Consider the following 18291-nt stretch of genomic DNA (forward strand, 5'->3'; position numbering starts at 1 on the left):
TAAAGTCTGCTAATGAATCAGGTCCTGACTCACTACATTTTGAGGAACTCCTACAGCAATGTACAATACATTTATAGACTTATTATGACTGGTACCATTTGATGAAGGCTGTGTTGGAGCCTGCAATCTTTCTTAATTGACGATCTGTCTTTAATGACCAGGCAGAAGCTCAGGCTTATTTTAATGTATAGTACAACATCGCTGTTTCTCTTGAGATGCTCATGGGTTGAGGATCATATGTTAGCCCTACCACACAAACCCAAGTTGAACAACATGCTTATTTACTTGCTTTAGGAGACACTATTGTCCTTGGTGCATTGGAAGGATGCCATCACCCTTCAGTGGCAACTCGCTACTCCTCTTTTAGCCTGAGGTGAGGGTATGCTGGCATTTTTTCCCAGAATACCACCATGCCAATATGGATACCCTCTAGAGATGTGTGTCAAGAGATACTGGCCAGTGAAGAAGCTTCAGAGGGATAATGCATGATTTGCCCTGCTACTGTGGCATTAGTAAAGGTCATGTCATTACTGGCATATGACTCTGGATATAAAGCAATTGTCTCACCCACCACAAGGCCACTAAGTTCACTAATGCATCACCAGAAAGGCTTCAATTGGTACAATAAATATGACTAGTGTCCCATCCATGTCCTTGAGACTGAATTTATGGCTAATCCTTCTCTTGCTCAAATGTTTCCTGCAACAGGTTCACCAACAGAAGGTGGATACAAAGGTGACCCTGCAGGTTTTATTGGCTCTCAGATACCTATATCAAAGTCCTCCTAGAGAGATAATGTACATGTGGCTCACTGAGATACAGAAGGTCACTGCCTAAAGCCCACCATCTAGACAGCTCTCCAGAATTGATGCTCTTACATAGCTGGTAGTCAATGATGGGTATGAGCTTGTTTGGCAAGCCAACCAAAGTTAGGCACAGTCCATTATGCCGAGCTCTCCTGAGGTGGGGTCAACAAGGTTAGGGCAATGCATCCTAGTTCCCACTGAGAATTACCTATAAAATAATAAAAAGGGATATGTGGGATGACACATCCATAACAGGCTTGAAGGCCAGCCAGCCCAAACCAGTAAAAAAAAAAAAAAAGATACTTTCTGAGAACCAACCTCAGTCTGCCTAAGGGCCTTAGCAACAGCAGCTGAGAAGTGATCTGGAGATGACCTGGGCCACTGTAACATATATGAGAAGATCTAGTGCAGATCCATGCAGTCTCTGTGATTATTGCTTTAGTCTCTGTGAGCCCTTATGAGCCCTCCTGTGTGTTTAGCATTCTCATAGTGTCCTCAACCCTTCTGCCTCCTGAAATCCTCACCGCCACCCCTGCCCCCACCCCATTCTGCTGTGTTCCTGAGCACCACCTAATATTTGTAGATCTGTGCATCTGCTCCCTATTGTCTTTTTTTTCCTTGGTTTTTCAAGACAGGGTTTCTCTATATAGCTATGGAGCCTATCCTAGAACTTGCTCTGTAGACCAGGCTGGCCTTGAACTCACAGAGATCTGCCTGCCACTGCCTCCTGAGTGTTGGGATCAAAGGCATTCGCCACACCACTGCCCAACCCACTATTAACCTTTCTTAAATTCTAAGATTTCATAGCCCATTGCTAGTGTCCTGCCCTCTATGGGTACTCAAATTAAAACCTACATATCTAAAGATTCCATATATTAGAACAGTTGTTGTTTGTCTTTCTGTATCGGGTTTACCTCATTCAGAATGATTATTTCCTGCTCCAGATATTTACTTTTAAATTTATAACCATTTACAGAGTCAGTCCATCATTCCCTCTTTTTTTTTTCTGAAAAACTTAAAAACATGTGCTTTCTGCCTCTGCCTTAACAGATACTCCATTGCATTTTCTGGATGCTCATTCCCACCTTTCCATTCCTGAAATCTGTGTTGTTCACAAAGTTCTCAGTATTTGGATTCCTTCTTTTTGCCTGCATTTTATTGACATCCGGTTTCAATGGGCACTAAGACTTTACACACTGTCCTAGTTAGAGTTTCTGTTGTTGTAAGACAACAACATACCCAAGAACAAGTTGGGGAGGAAAGGTTTATTTGGCTTACACTTTCACATTGAAGTCCATCACTGAAGGGAGTCAAAACAGGAACTTAAACAGGGCCTGTACATAGGCCAAGAAAGAGGCTTGCTTTATATGGTTTGCACAGCCTGAATTTTTATAGAACCCAGCACCACCAGCCAAGGGATCGTGCCACTCACAATGGTTGAGCCCTCTCACCTTAGCCACTAATTAAGAAAATGTGTTATAAGTTTGCCTACATCTCAATCTTTTGGAAGCATTTTCTCAGTTTAGATTTCCCCATTTCTGATGACTTTATCTTGATTCAAGTGGGCATAAAAATAACCAGCACATATACTATCATATCAACATGATGACTCAGAAATCTCAACCTACAGCTCAGATTATCTAATATTTACTTGATATCTGCATTGTGATATCTAATCTGCCTTAAAATTAAAATGTCTTAAATAATTCAGTTTCTCTTTTATTCTACTGTAACTTTTCCTTATCTTGATTCATTTGCTCAGGATAAGGATTGGATGCCTTATTATATTTAAATTTATTTTCCCTTTTTTTATTAATGAACAAATATATTTGTCCCTGTCAATTTGGAATGACCAAACCTATATGATATAACCTCTTAGACTAATTTGTCGTAGCCTGTGCCCACCTGGGTGGTTTGCTTGGACTGTTATTTTGGCCTAACATAAACTTCTGTCCTTACTGAGATTCTTCTTTACTCTAATTTGTCATATAACAATCATATTCCTTACCTACAGTGAAAGCATCTGTCCAATCAAAATGCTCTTCTGTCTTACTTCAGAGTAAATGTTACAGTGTTGATATCTTGTTGATGTTACTGTTTAGAGAGACACAAGACATAATGATAATCGCACCCTCTGTGTTTTATCCAAGTGTCACATTTGAACACATTGTGATCTTCTTATGTCACTTAGATTTTGCATTTACTCACAAATACCGCCTTACCCCATAAGTTCCCTGCATCAGTGTACATGTTAGTCAGGAAGATAACAGCTCTCAAATCTTAAGTAAAATAAAACACTAGATATACGTATTTCCTATTTAGACTCATAGGATCTTTTTAATTGTTCCTCCCTAACATTTAATATCTAACGTTTGGCATGTGAGATATCTATCTATCTATCTATCTATCTATCTATCTATCTATATCACATTTATCCATTATATATATATATATATATATATATATATATAATTATTCAGAATAAATGAAACTGAATTGACATAATAACAATATTAGGTTTTTTAAATTAAATGATAACAACATATTCTTTGAATGGGATGCCCATGTTTATGAGCTGTGAGACTTGGTTTACTCCTCTATTTCCTAATAAGACAGAGAATAGTAATATTTATTAATAACATTGAACTAATCATTTATTATACACATGAGTTCACCCAAGAAAAAGCACTGGGAATACTGTTTGAAATGTCAAAGTGACCCACAGATGTCAGTTTTTATTATTGCAAATGTTATTAGAATATGAAAACCAAATCACCCCACAGCTCAACTATGTGTTTCAGGCTATACCTCAGTATGAATTAAATTTTTAGTTCTCTTCCCACTTAGCTTCTTGGGGAACAATCATCTGTTAAAAGCACCTTCTAACAGAAGAATGCAGTAATGAATCTTAAATGATTTAAAAGGACTTAATCTATAAGTTGCTGCTTGGTTAAAATTTAGCTAGTGATGTGAAATGGGACAAAATACATGTCAGTGTGTTCTATCTCCACATGAATATAAAGAAAGGCAATAGAATTCCAATAGCAACCCTATCATTATCAGAATAGCTCAAGCCGAATGAATTATGATTTAATGCTCTATAGTGAGCTCTGCCAGGAACAAGCTTCCATTTGCATTTTAAAGAAATTTATTTCAAGTTTTCCTTTTGTTAAATGTGACTTCATAAAAATTCATTATATGCATATAAGTGTGTACATAGATGAATATTATATATGTGTTTATGTTCATATGTATAAACATAAGATATAAACATCTACAGTTACAGTTCTATTGGTGCTATGAACCTGGGAGAGTGGAGACTAAAAATGAGGCAAACTAAAGTCTCATGCAATAGCTTACTTTATTTAGGGCACCAGAAAATTATGTTCTGAGGGTATTCTGAGAGTTAAGCAAGGTCATGGAGCAAAGTTCAAATAAGTTTATGCTGTATACAATCACAGGACAACCCATACATGGAAACATTTTTGAATAACAAAGGTAATCTGAAGCAAAACCCAGTGACCTGGACTGAAGTACATTTCAAAAACACCCATGTTATGGAGGAACAGAGGTTACATGTCTCTAGTCTTGTGTCCTGGAGTTTTCTCACAAGCTCTCAGAAATCTCCTTATGCAGCTTCATTCATGGATAGTGTTCCAGACTATCTACAAATAAATATTACTAAATATAAAAGTCACTTGCATTGAAAAAAGTAGAGGAATTTTGATACCCTGTATCATTGTCACATTATGGACAAACTGGACAATCAACCTTGTGGTTGGTAGGGTTGGACTCATAGCCCAGCTTTCTCCTTTCTGGCTATCATTTACTTTCACTTACCAACATCAATAACATGCAATATTATCTAAACTTCAGTTGCCTGATCTGTACAATATATTAATCATTATCATACCAACAGTGTGTTTATTGAATGTGTAATGCTTGAAATGATTTAGAATATCACCTGATACATAACTAAAGGTCAACTAATGGTAAGGAGAAATGCAAGGATCTCAAAAGAAACAATCCAGATCCAATAAAATGGTACTGTTAGAAGAAGTACTGACTTACGAATATATCAATTAGCCATAAAAAGGAACATTCTTTAAACTATTTAGTTCATTTGATGTTTATGTGTATTCTGTCTGCATATTGTGCATCATGTGTATGCCTGGTTCACAGGAAAGCCAGATGAGTTCATGGGATCCCCTAAGACTAGAATTGCATATGGTTGTGTTCCTCTACATGGGTTCTGGGAATCAAACTAAGGTCCTCTGGCAAAGCAACCACTGAGCCCTTTCCTTAGCCCAAATTTAACTATTATTTTTTTGTAAAGCAAATAATCTTGTAGAGGCTTCCTAATTAAAACACTGAACAGAAGCCTAACAGACCCTACTAGGCAAGCCTGTGGGTGATTCTTTACAATGCTCTGACAGTGGAATATCAAAATCAACACAATCTTGGGCCATTTGAGGGTAGTATGGAAACCTAATACAGTACAAACTCCCTACAATTTATAAGTATCAAGACAATCTAAAACGTTACCAAATAGTGTGGGAAACAGAGCCCCAATTGGAAATTTCTTATCACCAGATGAAGCTCACAGTTCAGGAATTGATTTCTATCTAATTGAGTTATTGGCCAAAGGGATTCTATGGGAACCCCCAAATAACCCAGGCTGTTCCCAAGACTGTGGTTGCTCTTCACAAACTGACAGAAAGGTCTCATTGTTAAAGCCATCTACACAACTCATTGAACGTCAAGGGATTGAGTTGGTGCCTTCACACCTCTGTTCTCTTGCCTCTTTGGTATGGGAAGGTACTCAGTATGCTTCCAAAAGAGAAATATGACATAAAGACAGCTAGAAACCCTTTGATTTATGATGGCATCCTGCCTGCAAGATTTGCTAGGGCAATGGTGGCACGAAGCTTGGAGTATCCAATCAATATCTGATTTGACTTAAGTCCCATCCCACAAAAAGGAACCCTTACCCATCATTGCTTCGGGTGATGAAAATCAAAGACTAGATAGTCCAGGGGCCTACAGCAAAACCAAGTGGTTTTAGATGAAAAAACAACAACAAAATTAGTGATAGAAGGCTTCTAATGATATTCTGCTGTATTCATTATATTCATAGATTAGTGCTTTATTCAGCCACCATCAGAGAAGTTTCCCCCTGCACCAGATGGAAAGAAATGTACAGACCCACAGACAGAGAGCGAGGAACCTTGTAACACTCTTACCTAAATGGAATATCTCCATCAAATCCCTCCCCTCAGAGCTCAGGGAACTCCACTGAAGAAGAAGTATGAGAGTGCCATACAGGATGGAAGACATCAAGAAAACAAGGCCCTCTAAATCAACATGAGCAAAGCTCATAAACAATGTTCATTGGTGCTATATTCATAGACAGAAATTAAACAAAACAAATAAAGAATAAACTAGATGTCTGTCAATGGATGAATGAAGAAAATGTAGTATATTTACACAATGGAATATTACTCCACCATTAAAAAAAATAAAATTATGAAGTTTGAAGGTAAATGAATGAAACTAGAAAAAAATCATGGTGAATGATGTAACCCAGACCCAGAGAGAAAAATAGGTATGTTTTCACTTATATGTGTATGTTAGCTGTAAAGCCAAAGATAAGCAAGCTACAGAGGTTAAGCATAAAGCAGTGGTTCTCAACCTGTGGGTCTAATCCCTGTAGAGGTCATATAGCAAATATATAGTCTGCATATTGGATATTTACATTATGATTCATAGCAGTAGCAAAATTACAGTTATGAAGTAGCAATGAAAGAATTTTAAGGTTCAGGGTCACCACAACATGAGGAATGCATTAAGGAGTTGCAGCATTAGAAAGATTGAGAACCACTGGCATAGAGTAAGGGACTGGAAGGAGGGACAGGTGTCCCTAGCCAGGGGAAATAGAATAGAAAGCTATGGATGAAGAGGGGGAGAGTGGACAGGGAGAATGAGATAAGGAAGGTCACTGAAGATGGGAAAGTGGACAAGAATGCAGAGAGGCACAATTAAAGGTAAAGGCCATTTGAGTGAATATAAGGAAATCCAATACAGGAGATGCTTCCAAATTACGGGCATATTTGGGATGATTTTAATCAAATTGCTAAATATTAGGGAGATGGAGCCCCCATATGTACATCTCTCATCACCAAATAAAACAAGTACCAGGCATGGGTTACATCTAATCAAGTTGTGGCCAAGGATCCCCAAGGAACCCCCAATGAACCCAGGCTGTTGCAAAGTTTATAGGTTGTGCTTCCTAAACTGAGGACACTATTGCTGCAAAATAATACCTGGGCAATGCATTGAACATGGAGAAGTTGAGCTACATACATATGGCTTTCACCTCTATGGTTAGTGTCATTGGTCTATAAGGTACTCTGCATGCTACCAAAGGAGAAATGTAAACACCTATCCAGCTACAAACTCTTTAGTCTATAATGGTGTCCTGCCAGGAAGATATGCTGGTGCAATTGTGGCCCAAAACTTGTGGGAGCAACCAATAAATATTTGATGTGACTTAAGATCCACTCCATGAAATAAAACCCATACATGATGCTGCTTGGTTGACCACTAACCTGTGACTAGGTAGCCCAGGGACCTATTGTAAAACGAAATTCTACTGTTCTACTAAAAGAAAATAGCAATAAAATGGCTCCTAATGATATTTTGCTATACTCAGATCACTGCCTCACTCAGAGAAGCTTCCTCATGTAGCAGATGAAAACAAATACAAAAACCCACAGACAGATATACAGAGAATTAGAGACTTAGGAACACTCAGCCCTAAATGGGATGTCTCCTTCAGAGCACAGGAAACCCTGCAGAAGAGGACATGGAAGTAGTGTAACAGCCATAGGGGGAAGAGGAGAACAAGGAAACAAGACCTTCTACACACACCTGGACCTATGCACATAGGAACTCACAGAGACTGAGGTAGCTAGCTTGCACAGGCCCTACACAGGTTGGCACCAGCTGGCATCTTAGACCTGAAAGGAGAAGAGCACACATGCCCCACCACTCACCCAGAAACTTTCTCCAAAAAATAACCACTTTCAAGTGAGACCTTAGTTCTCTTCAAGGTAGTCTCATTGGGAAAACAAATTAAGGGTAGGCCCCATGCCCAGCACTAGATGGCAAACAAAACACACTCAGTAGCATCTTTGGACATTCCTTGTCACATAATACAGCAGGGCTTTTATTTTATTTTCATTTTCATTTTGTTTTATTTTTAGCATACAGGTTTTGTGAAAATGTTATGGTTTTCTGATTTTGTGTTTTTAGGGGATTCCTGAGTGTGTGAACAAGTGTGTTCCTAGGTCTTTATTTGTTTTCCTATGCCTTTTCCTGTCTTCCTTTCATTCTGTATGTTTTGTCCTCTTCTGATGTGTTTGTTTTATTATATTATATTATGTTATATTATAATCCCATCAGTGCTTGTTTGTTTTCTAATGAGAGACAGAAAATGAGTGGCTCCAGATGGGAGGGGAGGTAGGGAAGGACGGGGAGAAATAGAAGGAGCAAAAACTGTAGTCAGAATATATTGTATGAAACACTTCTATTTCAAAATAGAAAGTAAAAATTAAAAATTGCTTCTGGCAATTTTTATAAGTGGGTATATAAGAAGAGTAAGTTCTGCAAGATTAATAACTATACATTAGAGAACTTCATTGGTCCTTGAAACGTCTTCTAACTAAAAATGTATCAATTTACAGATGTTTTTCCAATATCCACATATTTTATGCATAGGTAAATTGTGCCATAAAGGGAACAGTTATCAAAATAGTTTCCTTCTTATCCCTTCATTTTCTTCTTAGTCAATTTACTGATACTCAAAATATGTTAGAAGTAACAGAAGCTTTATTATCACAACCCTGAAAGATAATAAGGCCAAGATCAGAACACAGACTGGTGCCTGAAGAAACCTCTGCTTCACAGAAGGTCTTTTCTCCTTCGCTCTCACATGGAAGAAAGGAAAATCACCTCCCTTGGTCTTCTCACAATGACAGAAATATTATTCATCAGAGTGGAAACCTTTTGAGCTAATCAAAGCTGGTTTCATTTCTTTTTGATTCTGGCATGTTGTCCTTTATTTAAAAAATTAAACTTAACAATTGTGAACTAAATCATCAAATGACAATGGGAAGTACTACTATCCAAAATAAAAACACAAACTTTAAAAAAATTTGGAGAAGCAACTGGTTTATTGTTGTTACATTTCATAAAGAACATTTAGAATATAATTAAACATATTTAATACCTGGAGCTGGAGCCTACTAGCTTCTTGAAAATCCATTTCCTTGCTGTCCAAGGTAGATAATCTACTCCGCTTTCCAATCCCTCCTTGGAGGTAGATTCAGTCATTCATTCACATTATTAGGGAGCACACTTGTTTCTACAATGGTCACATTTCTTATCACTATCACATTGTTGATTAGATTTCACAATTTTGATGAATGGGAGCATACTAAGAACCAGCCCTTCCTATTGCTGAAGTCCTCTCAGGAAAGCAATCTTCATTAACCTTTGCTTAGTCCAGCACACCAGCCACTAGTACATGGGCTGGTCTGGAAGCATAGGAGAGAATTCTGTCTACAGCTCAGGGACTGTCCATTGCATAAATTGTTCAAGGACAGAATCTGTAAGGGATTATTTTGCTTCATGGAATTTGAGAATAGACTAGCTGTCATAAAAGCCTGTTAAAGTGTAATTGAACTCTGAACAATGCATTAATAATATGAACAAATATACTCATTCTTTCAGAGTTTGTAACAATATATCAATACATACGTGAACATGTTTATTTTTCAATTTATGCATTTTAATTTTTTTTTAGGTTTTTTTTTTTTTTTTTTTTGAGACGAAGTTATTCTGTGTACATTTGGAGCCTTTCCAGGAACTCACTCTGTAGCCCAGGCTGGCCTTGAACTCACAGAAATCCACCTCTGCTTCTGAAGTGCTGTGATTAAAGGCACATTTTAATATTAATTGTGAAATAAGAAAAGTATATTTTTTCTGTTACAAGCCCCTTATTGGATGAAAAGTAAAAGATATGTATTATAATGAAAGTTCAAATTTTAACAAATTTAGATTATATTTGAAGCTCTCAGTGAATATGTTAGTTTTATAATAGAAATTAGAATGAGAAAAGGAAAATGATGATATCCATCCCAAAATATTGATATTAAGAACATGAATTAAAATAAACAATAATTATGAGAAATATGCAATGGAAGAGAATTTTAGTTTATAAAAATGTTTCATTTCTAAAAGAAAAATATCAAGAAAATTTAAGTAATGTAGGGAAAACTTAGAAAATGTATATCATATAATACAAACATTATATTAATTATAATAGTACTATATTACGTAATACTATAACCACACATACATTACGGTAGCCAACTTTTAGTTCATTATGTATTTAATTTAAGAATATGATTTCTGTTAAATTTTGTATAGTAAAAATTTAGAAAATCGAGACTTAATCTAGCTCAGAATGTAATAACTGAGGTAATTATAAGACAACATTTTTATTACATAAGTTAATTTTAATTGAACTTTTAACTCACACTAATTTAATGTCAACAAATTTTAACAAAAAAAATCATCTACTAATACTAGTGTACGTGGGCAACTAGAAATTATCTCATTAGTCCTATCTAAAAATGTTATTTTTATCTATAATATGTTATGTGCTAAAGTATTAATATTCTTCTTCTAATAAAATTTAAGAAATACAGGTTTGGGAGAAAAACGGTACAGTTTAAACTAGTGATTATAATAATTAAAATAGTAATGGTAGTTATAAAAATATACTTTTATATATTCAGGAACACTGAATATTCATTCAGACTACCCTAAAATATGTAGAAATTCTTATTTTGTTTATTAGAAACATAGTTTCATAATAACTGAATTCTTATAATATTATTTTCTAAATGATTTATCTTTATTTCTGATGTGTATAAGTGTATGTGTCTGTGTGCACATATGTCACACATGTGCAGGTACCCACAGAGGCCAGAAGAAGGTGTTGAACCTTCTGAAATTGGACTTACAGACAATTGTAAGCTGCCCAGCGTGGATTCTGGGAACTGACCTGAATCCCTTAATCATGCTTGCCAGCCACTAAGTGAGCAATCTTAAGTTCATTTTATATTGACCACAAATATCCTAACACATAACATAAGTTATTAAACTATTGTGTTGTATATGTTTCCTCTTGCCTTTTACTGGAAATTTTCCTATTTTTTTTTTCTGGTAGCAATAAATAATTCTTACAAAGGAGTGTGCATATATTAAGAAAGAGTCAGTGTAAATATTAAGATCAGATAGCACCTGAGAAAAATATAGGAATTATACCCAGTTCAAAAATTACAAACTTGTGTAGCAGTCTAGTCATCTTTGTTTTACATCTAGTATCCTCCTATGAGTGAGTATATACCCCTGGACCCTAGGAAAGACACAGGGATCACCCAATGACAGAGAAATGGATGAGATCTACATGAACAACCCGGATGACAGTGGGAGTAATGAAGGGCAACGTTTGTAAGAAAGAAAGCTTAGGTGAGCAGGAGATCCCAGCGGGATCTAGAACAGAAAGGGAGAACAGACCATGATAACTGATGACCACATGACAACAGGAATAGGCAGAAAGCTGGAGAGGTCCCCAGAAATCCACAATGATACATCCTCTGTAGACTGCTGGCAATGGTCCAGAGAAAGCCTAATCTGACCTAGTCTGGTGATCACATGGCCAAACACCCTAACAGTCATGCTGGAACACTCATCCAATAACTGATGGAAGCGGATGCAGAGATCCTCAGCCAGGCCCCAGGTGGAGCTCCAGGAGTCCAATTGTCGAGAAAGAGGCGGGACTGTAAGAGCTTGAATTGTTGAGACCAAGATTGGAGAGGCACAGGGACAAATAGCCAAACGAATGGAAGCACATGAATTATGAACCAAAGGCTGTGGAGCCCTGAGCTGGATCAGGCCCTCTGGATAAGTGAGACAATTGAATAGCTTGAACTGTTTGGGAGGCATCCAGGCTGTGGGACCTGGACCTGTCCTTAGTGCATGAGCTGGCTGTTTGGAACCTTGGGCTTACACAGGGACACTTTGCTCAGCCTGGAAGGAGGGGACTGGACCTGCCTGTACTGAATCCATCAGGTTTAAATGAATCCCCAGGGGGGTCTTGGCCCTGGAGGAGATGGGAATGGAGGGGAGGGGCTGGTGGGAAGGTGGAGGTGGGGGCGGAAGGGAGGAGGACAGAGGAACCAATGGCTAATGTGTAAAATTAAAACACAAATATAATTAAAAAATTATAAAGTTGTTCTTAGAATATCATTATCATTTTTAAATATAATAAATATTGAATATCTCTTGCTCTATGAGCTATCCAGTTTGTTTTGCAACTACTTAAATATTTTAATGAGGCAGTAACTACTGAACATCTACCCTAACTCAGTAAAACCCATGCAATGAACCAGTGACCCTTGTGTGGCAACATTCACCAAATTCCCACTTAGATAGAAAGAAGTAGGTTTGGAGGATATTTAGGTTTTTAAAATATTTTATAAAATGTAATGGAAAGAATAGTCATCAAGGGAATAAGTAAACAAAATAGAAAAATATACTAGGGTATTTATTTCTAATGGAAGTTTGGAACTAGATTCCTGGTAATTATAGTTGTATGCTTTATATACTTTAATATCTCAATTCACACTCATGCAACCAATCCACTTCAAAGCAACCAAAATAAGCTTGTTTGAGGTTTTCATTGAGCACATATGTGAGCATCAAACAGGCATGAACCACTGCGGGGCAGGGCTGCAACACACCCTCTTTCAGGTCTATGAACAAAAAGCTAGGTCAAGAATGTCTCCTGTCCAATGAAAACATTTTTAGGAAGTTAACTGTCCAGGAAGGAAAGGGGTATCAAGAAGGTTGTTCTTGGGTGAATAAACATTTCTAAATCTGCTCTTGCAGAGCCAGTGAGTCAGCATGATGATAAGCATAGAACAAACCAGTGTGGACAGATGACAATTGAGTAATGGCGTCCAAAAATACCCAGAAAATCAATGTGATTCTTATCTTGTAAGAGGCATTTCTGAGAAGTAGACTTTGAATCACTTTGATGTGAATCAGTACCGGCGATTACTGTGTCCTGGAACATCTGATTACCTGATTCACAAGAACTTTTAAGAGTAGTTGGAAAGAAATAGACAATTTATATATCCCGACATATTTTTATTGTAATGAAAAACAGTAGAAATTCTAAATGAATTTTTGGAAACACGTTATTTGTATTAAAACAATAATTTTATTCTACACCTATACTTACAACTTGTAAGAATAGTAAACTGAATAAAATACCAAGTGGCTTTGCCATTTCCAACAGCTAGAATAATAATTATTCAAGGTTGTTGTAGGACAAACAGTAATAATTTTGTGATAAAACTGTAAGTAAAATCATTTTAATCAAAGAAAACAGAGTGTTACTGTGGGAGTTATAGAGTATGGTCATATGCAGACTTGGTGTTATGGTTCATCAGGCTTCCTTATTACTCTTGCTGAGCATAGTGTGTTATATAGTTGTAAAATGGAGATGTCTTGGTCACTCTTAACATCATGGTTGAATTTGAAGGAAATACTGAGTGAAATAAAGTGGACACACACACAAAGACAAATATTGCTGGGTTTCATTTATATGTGAGGAGTGGAGGAAATCCTGAGTAAATAAAGTCCTGAATGAAAATGTGCTGTTGACATGGACATAGGCATGCCAAGGACTCTAATGTCTTAACCCCATGACAGTGGCAAAGCCTTCCACACTGAGATGAAGTTCAAGGGTACAGCAAAGCTTCCCACGGGAATCTGAGTGGGGACATTGATATTATGTGCAGAAAATGTCCACCTTAGCTTTCAGAGCCCTGATAGTTATGGCCTAAAGACTTCTTCCCTATAGAGACTTCTACTACAAAAATTAGCTAAATCTGTTTCTTTGATCCAGCTGTATACTGTAACCCTGTGACAGTGTTCCTCTGTGATAACTATGCCTCCCTCTTCAACTGCATATAATAAACATACCAAGCTTCTGGAAACCCTGTGGATTCTCCGTCACATAGCCCAGTCCACTCAGTATCAGTTGTTCAGTGTCTGTCTTTTCTTTTCTTTTTTTCTGGCATTTTTAGACACAGGGTTTCTCTGTGTAGCTTTGATGCCTGTCCTAGAACTCACTCTGTAGCCCAGGCTGGCCTTGAACTCACAGAGCTCCCACTGGCTCTGCCTCCTGAGTGCTGGGATTAAAGGTGTGCACCACCACTGCCCGGCTTGTCTGTCTTTTCTTCATGTTCTCACTTCCTGTATAAATTCTGAGGAATTTATACATGAAATCTGTAAATATGATCTCATAGACATAGAGGTTGTTTGATAAGGGATTTGTATTCCACATATATAATACATTTCTGAGAATAAACTTTACAATATAAATTAGTAAACTGCCATTCAAATAAAAAATAAATAAGTAAACTACAAATACAAACTTCTGGTGCTGGCGAAATAGCTCAGTTAGAAAAATCACTTACCACCAAGCCAAAGGACCTGAGTTTGATCCCTGAGACCCAAACAATGGAATGAGAGCACCATGTCCTCCATGCGGTCTGACCATCAAATGAATACTGTTTTCTGCCCACCACATGAATGCCAGACAGGCAGACACACACACACACACACACACACACACACACACACACACACAGAGAGAGAGAGAGAGAGAGAGAGAGAGAGAGAGAGAATATAATTATAAAAAAACTTGAGAAACACCTAAACCTCAATAACACAAAGACAATATAACTTTAAAACAGGCAAAGGGATGTAGCTGGAGACCTTCTCTCCAGCCCCTGCCAAACCCTGTTAGTCCAACAGCCCACTTATAAAATAAACACACAGATGCTTACATTATTTTAACTGCTTGGCCATTAGCTCAGGCCTACCATTGTCTAGCTCTTACTCTTATATTTAGCCCATTTCTATTAATGTATACTTTGACACATAGCTCATGGCTTACCATTACCTTACATCTCTCTTGTCATGGTGGCGGCTGGCCTGTCTCTCCACCTCTGCCTTCCACTTGCCCCAATTCTCCTCTCTCTTGTCCTGCCTATACTTCCTGCCTGGCTACTGGCCAATCAGTGTTTAATTTACTAACCAATCGGAGGAACGCATTTGGCATACAGAACATCCTACAGCGAAGGGATGAAATACACATTTCTTTAATGATATTAAAGTTGCCAGTAGACACATGGGTTCTCTACAACTGAGAATATGTGATTTCCTCTACTCCTCACATACAAGTCATTAGGGAAATTCAAATCAAAACCACCATGAGCTGTCATTTCATATGTATTATAAATAGAAATCATAAATATTCTAACAACAAAGTGTAGTTTAGGCAAGGATGTGAGGAAACTGGATGACACCTACAATGCTAATAGGAAGGTAAAACGATGTTATCATTATGCAAAAGAGTTTAACAAAGCTTCCCCAAAAGTAATCACCATAGGACCCAACACTTCCTCTACAAGATACACATCTGAAACAACAGTAAGTAGAGATTCAAACACATTTGAAAGTGAGAAGAGTGAGAGAGGGGAAGGAAGAGGAAAATAGAAAGATGAGAGAGCCCAGAGAGAAAGGAGTAGGAAGGAGACAGAGGGACAGGTTGTAATGGAGGGATAACCGAAGCATCAAAAGACCAAGCATGACTCAGGATGAGAAGGGACTGAATGCAGGCAAAATACACAGTGATGAAACAGGATATAAAGCTAATTGTTGTTCTGCTTCTAACTCTGTCTGGATTGGTGGAATTATACACACATTAAATAAGTTTAATCATGAAAGTGTAAAACCTACATGAAGCTCCACAGCTTCAGAATGCATACTTGAACTACATAGAACTGTATAGACTTTAGGTATAATTAATCTCAGCATGTGATTCTTTTCATTATCTACTAGATTTTGTAAATAATAAAGTTAACTTAAAATTAAAAATAGAGAGCAATGCAAACTAGAATGGTATTTCCTGCCAACCAGGATGGTTGCTCAGAGAGGAAGAGATGACTTTGCTGAAAACATGATGGTTACAGTTTGAATGAATACATCAAGATGTCTTTTGCGCAGCAATGTCACCAAAACTAGTTAGAACAGCAAAACAAGTGAAAAAAAAAAAAATGGATGGTAACTGCTCCCATTATACAATCAACAACTATGTGGTACATTTACTTAGCCAAATACAAACAATCCACAGTGTATATACAATTCAGAGGGTCAATCTGTATGTGAGAAGTGTATGCAATTCTGTCTGTAACAGAATCCATATTTTACTACTGATACAAATCCAGTCTTAGAATGCTTCAACACTGTGGGCTGCAAACTCTAAAGAAAGTGCAATACAGGTGCTCCTTGATCAGCAAGCATGCCACACGAACACTGCCTTTGACACTGTAAAACTGTGGTCTCTGGTGTTTCTGTCATGTTGAGGGCAGAATTCTACTTCTTTCAGAAAAATAAAACCTCCAAATTATTACATCACTCCTGAGAAACAAAGGGAATCTGTATCTGTAGAGATCATTCATATGATTTTTAATGCTACATGGAGAACACTTTTGTCAAGAAGCAATACAAATATTTTAATTTCATTAATAATCTGAAGCTAGGCAAAAATATTGGTGTTTAGGGTGTTTGGATACTTCTGTCTTTAAAACAGTCCTTTTCTCTAAGTCATGCTTTCTCAAGTCCATATGACAGATTGGATAGCTTCATGCTAAAGTTGGCCCTTCAATCACGTGTTATATTTCAGAATTTGGGGCTTCAACAAATTAGATGCCAGTAAGAAATCATCCTTCCTAACTCTGCACACAGGATTCAAGTTGTAACGTCCACCAACATTCTCCAGATATTACCATATGAACCTTGGGTAACAAAATTTCCCACTGTTTTTCTCCTAGAAGTGATTAAAAATTAGAGTTTGTAATTTTTAAGTTTAAAATAATTAAAAATTAGTTCTATGTGTCTTTGTTTTCTCCCAACATCTTTATATATACTCAGCATCTGAATATATATAAAGATGTATAGATATAGATATATAGAGAGAGAAAGCAAGAGAGAGACCTATATGAATCCAATCACCTACTTAAGTTCTTGATAATCCTAATTATCACAAATAGTTGATATAGTTAAATAAAGAAAATAAAGAAGAAAAGTGTACATCAATGTGTACCTCCCATTTATAGCCTTGTCCATTTTCATTGCTTCTTGTAATTTTTTACTATATAAATTATGTCACTTTTATAATAGACCTGAAATAGCACAAATAATAAAAAGATAAAAGTTTATTTCTGTGAAATCAGCTCAGAAATTTCACTAAGAAGACCTTAAAGTAATAAATCATGACTCAAAATGTCAGGTCATTGAGCTTCTATTCTCGTCATTGGAAAGTACATCTTGTTCCTTCTGAGAAGTTGTAATGAGCTTCTTCAGGTTTAAAATATAATAGTTTTCTCCTCGATTTCATGGTATTGATGGCCTAGTACTATCTAACTAGATACCCTTCTATTTCTTTAATTATAAACGACTTAGTTTTAAAGGCAGTCAGTAGCTTTGCTTTAGTGTTGAAAACAACATGGTCTTATGTTTCAAAATTTATTCAGTGATAGAAAACTGAAAAGCACAGATGTAGTGTTTACAAACCCACAGCGTTTAATGCAGTTTTGATTGTGAGTTTTAAAATCTAAGTTAATTTTATAATTATTTCAGTGTGTATTATTAATTTTATACAAATGCATTTGAATATACTTTCCTTATATATGATCACATGTTAAGAATAGTGTGACTATATAACAAAACATTGTATACAAGAAAATAGTCAAAAAATTAGGAGAGTCTTTGGGGGCATGAATATCCTTTGAAAAAACATAAAATATGGTTTACTACCTGAAAGAAATATCTGAAATAGCTATATTGTGAAACACATCCAAGATACACATTGCTAATAAATATTATATAAGAATATTGTGCCAAAACTCATTCTAAAATATTAGGTTCAAAGTCTGTTAAATAAAACATAGAAAATTTCACTAAGAGTAGACTCATGGTCCTAGCCCACCACATGGGAGAAGCATTTTCAGTGCTTATCATAACTACAAGAAAAATCTCAAACAATGTAACTCTGTAGTGGATGAGACTCAAGGCACGAGAAAAAAAAAAATCAAAGCATCCAGAAACTATTTGACTAGCTGGGTTGTTGTCTTGAAAGAAAATAAAAAAGAAATTCCTCCCAAATAGCAAATATAAGGAAGGCAGATGTTGGACAAATAAATATTCTCCACTGTGGGCAGCAAGATACTGCTTACACTGTGATGAACCCTCTCTCAAATTCATATTTTGAACTGGA

Source organism: Onychomys torridus, chromosome 2 (genome assembly GCF_903995425.1).
Source record: "Onychomys torridus chromosome 2, mOncTor1.1, whole genome shotgun sequence".
In the NCBI taxonomy this organism is placed as follows: Eukaryota; Metazoa; Chordata; class Mammalia; order Rodentia; family Cricetidae; genus Onychomys; species Onychomys torridus.